The 5,353-nt window shown below is 39.6% G+C and overlaps 1 long non-coding RNA gene across 1 annotated transcript; it reads right to left on the bottom strand.

Annotated features, from left to right (window-relative positions):
- Nucleotides 1-273: 273 nt before the first annotated feature.
- Nucleotides 274-2,395, bottom strand: LOC147785979 (uncharacterized). Its single transcript, XR_015414970.1, has 3 exons — nucleotides 2,315-2,395; nucleotides 1,672-1,751; nucleotides 274-467 (listed from the first exon to the last, which is right to left on the bottom strand). It is a non-coding gene; the product is annotated as an uncharacterized LOC147785979 (long non-coding RNA).
- Nucleotides 2,396-5,353: the final 2,958 nt, after the last annotated feature.

Below are 5,353 nucleotides of genomic sequence, written 5' to 3'. Positions count from 1 at the left end.
GAAATAAAAGAAATCCATAATCTCATTGTTTCATTTTTTATTCACAATAACTATATTTATTTTCAAGCACGAGTTTTTGTCGGTAAAAAAGAAATCAAATGGATTTAAGGGGGCTTTTCAGAACGTATCAATAAGTAGACCCATGCTTCGAGTAGCTTCAGGTCATAAATTGTCACAGCCCAAAATTTGAATCTCGAAATTAAGAGCCGGACCAACAGACTATGCAATGAAATTGTGTAAGAACCAATAGAGAAACGAGATTACACAAAAGAAAACTTTAACAATTATGAAGGAGGTTTAAAATCCAAAACAAGGTGTTCAAATATGAATAGTAAGTAAGCGGTTTACAAAACGATGCATGACAAATCTAAACAAAATTATGCACAGACTCCTAGACGCCCCGGGACACTCCTCTGTGGCATTAAGATTCAGCATGCATTCCCGCCTCGATCCCTGGCCTCACTCGCCTAAAAAAAAAAGAGTAGAAAGGAATGAGTATAAAAGAATACTCAGTAAGTAGCCTACTTGTAGGCTCTTTTCGCATCCTTATCTTGGTAGGTAACCACGGTCTTTCTCGGGTTTCTAAGCAGGGTGATCTAAGCTACAACTCTCTTTTCTGTATCATAAAAGGCTTGCCCATCTTATGCAGTGAAATGATCAGTGTCCTGAGGTGAGACGCGACCTCATAAGCAAATCTGAGGGGATCGTATGGCTGGATCTGAATACGTGACTCTCTCTCTGAACATCATCCGTGGAGGTTAACTGACGACCCTCACACGGGACCATACATCCACAAAACGGGGGTGCGACCCCCTATGTGCCGGTCAGCTACTGAGTCATCCTAAGTGGCTCCACGTCCCCCGCTCAGGGACGGGTTTCTACGGCCCAGGAGTCATGTTCAGAAGACCCCTTAGCTATCACCACTAGGTCTGGGCACCTGTCACACTTCCCTATCCGGATTTGCAAAGCTCAACGATCACCGTACCGGAGCTCTGTCTCGACGGTATGGTATCGGAGGAGAGAGGGAAGTGGAGGTTCTGATGACACTATCTTCACTGCTCAACCCTAACGGGCTACCTACAGTTACCGTGGTGACCTATTATTCTTTCTAGGGTGGAACTTGGTGCCTTAGACTTAGATTCGTGTTTCTCTAGGATTCTCGTGCCTTGTGTCACAAACCTATCGGGTTTGGAATTCTGGGTTCTGGTTCCACCGGTAATCATTTCGCGGGTCTAATTGCACGGTATTCTAGAGGTCCCCCAATCTAGGGTCTCGTCTAGCTTATTTAGCCAAAAGCATCCTAATCAAGCTCATAATTTCTTCCTATTCATCCAGAAAGATAATCCAAGCAATCATCATACAATAGAGTTTACACGCAGCAGTTCATGCAAAATTATCAAACATGCTCAACGGGAAGATAACGTCCATCTTTACCCGGAGCGCAGATTTCACAAGTTTCCCAACCCCCTCATGCATACATACATTATCAGAGTCTCAACCAAAACAGATTTAATACACATTTTGTATCTAGCTTTCCATAATCATCTTATATTCGAAGTTTCTATAATAAGACGCTAAGTCGGGCTAGCTAATTTCATAGGTGGTAGCATGCATGCTTGTTCCTAGCGGTTCCTACAAGTACTGCTTGTGGAAGTCCAAATGGTTACTTACTTGGTCGACGCGTGCCTTCCCGAGTTCGAGTTTTCTTGACGGAATGGATTCCAACAATTCTGGAATTTTCTTCACAGGTCCTAATTCACATAATAATAGGGTCAGCATCAAAATCGGGTCGGAAAACAAGCAAACAGAGACCGAACGGGAAGAAAAATGGTGCCTCACGCGCCCCCACGCGCGACGCACGCGCCCTGAAAGGTCACTACGCGCGCTTCCTACGCGCTTCTCCCCCGCGCAGGTGCGGGTCAGAGACGCCGGGTCGGGCGCTTCGCGTGCAGCGCGGGTCGGGCCGGCCGGGTCCGCGCGCCTGACGCGTGCCCGCTGCCGGGTGAGGACGCACCTCACCAGCCGGTGATCGACACGTGTCGATCACCGGTTCCGCCGCTCTCCTCTGCACGCCGTCCGACGCGTGGCGGCCTCCACCCTCTCTCCTGCCTTCATTTTCCAGGTCTCTTTCCCGTTTCAATCTATTTTCTCCCGATTTTTTTATCTTTCAATCCGTAATCCGATTCGTTAAATTTTCTTCACGAAACTTGTAGACCTCCTATTCTACTCCTTGAAAAGAATTTTCTTAAATTTTTCTGATGATCACAGATCTTACTATTTGAGTTCAAATTCGGAGAAAAACACAAGTTCTTACCGAAAATCACGTTATCTTTAAACTCCGATTTGAACGCCGATCTTGGCCGCCTTCACTTCAGAACTTAACCAGATAGCTCTGTTGGGGGGTAAGAGTCCAAGGATCAACATAAAACGTTGCTAGCACACGAAAATCTTGATGACTTCTCAATGTAGATACTCGTGGACTAACCTGAAGTTCTTGAACGTTTTGTCGAAATAGGAAGGTGCGATTCGTGAGAGCACCTTGCCTCGAGCTATTCAACGGTTTAGATTGGGGACTCGGTTCTCCGGCGTCGGTTCTGATCCGATCTCCTCCCCTTCCTCAAAACCCTAATCTTCTTTCCGTCTTCTTTCTCTTTTCCCCATTTTAACTCAGCCAAAACAAACCCCTCAACTTATAAGGGCGAAATGACTAGTTTGCCCCTATTGTAACCATTTTTTTTTTCTTTTTTTTTTTCTTTTTTTTTTCGGGCGTTACATAAATAAACACGAACACTCAAGAAATCCATCGGACAGGCTAAATGATGCTGAGAAGGCTAGTGACATTGATCCACAAGACTAAATGAACTAATGTGTTCTATAGGATATACTATAAATAAAAATTAGTACATTCCACGAGGGACTGACAACCAATTTCTAAAAGGGAGGAAAAATCCTAAATAATGACCATTCTATAAAATATATTTCATAACTAATCTAATATCCTAAATCAAATTTCTTAATACAAGTTTAATTAGAACAATTTTGAAACCTAAACAAAGTTAGAGCCTACGAATGCATGATACGACTTATATTTCTAGAAATTACAAACCTTAGAATTTACATAATGTTGAAAACTGAGAACCAAGAAAAATACTATACAAGCTCTATAGGTATAGCATGTTCCTAACTTAGACTTCGTAGCTTTCAACGTATGAACCCTCGACTGTAGGTATTGAGACTATGCCGCTTGGAATGTATGAAGTGCAATGATTGACTTGTTTGTAATGATTATATCAATTGACACAACTTCTCCTACCATGCATAAAAGTGCAACTCTAAATATATAGTTGAGTGACCTATAGTTAACCATAAAAAAAATTTAATTAAAGAGTTTAATTATTTAATTTTTGGTCCTTGAATCTTTTTGATAACTCCTCATAACACTAAAAGGTTCACTTTAGTTAAAAGAAAAATTAAAATTTTGAATTTAGTATATTAGATATATCAAATATAAAGAAGAAAATAGATCTAATTTAAAGTGTTCAAATAAATATTTAATATATTAAATACAAATAGAAAAAAATATATTTAGTTTAAAGTGTTTATTGAATATATTAGATATATTAAATATAAATAGACAAAATAATAATAATAATCTCGTGTGTTCACATTAATATTTAACATATTAACTATATTAAAAATAAAAGTAAAAAATATATTTATTGTATCACACTTCCATTCTTGGCTGAGAATCTCCCGATTATACCCCGACCATAACTCCGCATCATTTTTCAACATAAATGATGCACATGTCACCTTTTGATCATCCAGACAGTTCATTAATAAGAAGATTGTCTTAATTGATGATTGCCACAATTGTGTTTTTGTTGGGTCTCGTGAGGCACCATTAAAGGTACGAGGATCTATCCCTTGAAATCCTGCATACAGCGCTTCTCACAATGACTGCGTACTGTTGATCTGCTGGATGGTCACCACCATTTGCATCCCAACCTAGAATGATTCCCAAATCATGGTAGTCTTGGGGTCCATTCTAGACGTCGGTGCCACTAGGGGTGGCATTGTTGTGTCGGTTTGAGTTACTGATCCTTCACGAGGTGGACTCCCTCTACCTCTACCCCATCCTCTAAGAGGGGGTCATCTACTTCCCCTACACCCCCTTCCACGTCCTCTAGGTGACATGATCTATAATCAACACGTAATTACTCTTAAGTGAGGATCTCTCGGTACAAAAAATATGTCATACACTATATCATTAAAAACACACGACTGATTCAACAATATCACACTTTACAATAACCTTCAATATCTTTTTTTATTAATTTATGTATGACGTACTTGACGGCGACGGACTATCTGCAGTGGGACCATGGAACGTACTAACACTACCTCGTATGCTAGACAACAGAATCTGTAACGTAGGGCTTTGATACCAATTGTAATGACCCTATTTTTCTACTAAAATAGAGTCGCTACGATGTGAATGACCTGACCTGACATTTTTTTGCGAAAACATTCATTTAAATAATTCATAACACACGATGTCATAGACTTAAACATACATAATAAAACCTTAAAACAAAACAACTAAAAATAAACAACATGAAATTTGTATAAAACAAAAAAGCATTAAAATGATGCCCTAATCAAACTTAAGGACTACAAAATAAATAAAATGCAACTTATCGTAACACAAGTTCCATGGTTCTGAAATCGGGGTTATGAAATGGAGTCACATACAACATGGTGGGACCTATCATTAAAAATATCATGTATAATACTTCTGTACACATGGCCCACACGTGCGAACGTGAATCCACAAGATGGGCTCGTACGCCTCCTAGGCCTGCTGGTCGGGCTAGCACTCGCTAATGCGCTATTGCTTGACACCTAGAGAGAATAAAAGTCGTCGTAGCATTATGACGAACATGATGGTCATAATCAGTATCATGGTCTACGTGTCCGTACTCACCATAATGAAGAAGTATCTCGATGCACGTGAACACAGTTATTGATCAGGTCTCCATACTTTCTATCATAGTATGATAGGTGGAAATTCAAACGTAGAAGTATAAAAATATATATTTATATTAAAGTATAAGCATAAACTTTTAAAAATTACTGCATAGCATAGTGAATAATCATGTTAGTATATGTTATTAACTCTCGATTATCCTCTTTTCAATAAAGAACTCCCAAATCCATAGTGTCTTTCATTATCTAAAGACCAGTTTTAAGTGGTTTTAACTCTCACCATATGGTCGATTAAGACTAACCATTATCTAATTTGCTTCTATTGAAAGGGTCCAGACATTAATTTTCTGTGTTGTATAGTTCT

This window comes from Cucurbita pepo, unplaced genomic scaffold (genome assembly GCF_057944985.1).
Source record: "Cucurbita pepo subsp. pepo isolate OVF unplaced genomic scaffold, ASM5794498v1 scafford_8, whole genome shotgun sequence".
Classification (NCBI taxonomy): Eukaryota; Viridiplantae; Streptophyta; class Magnoliopsida; order Cucurbitales; family Cucurbitaceae; genus Cucurbita; species Cucurbita pepo.
Note: the sequence above shows the minus strand (reverse complement) of the source record. Positions and strands in the feature narration are given on the sequence as shown.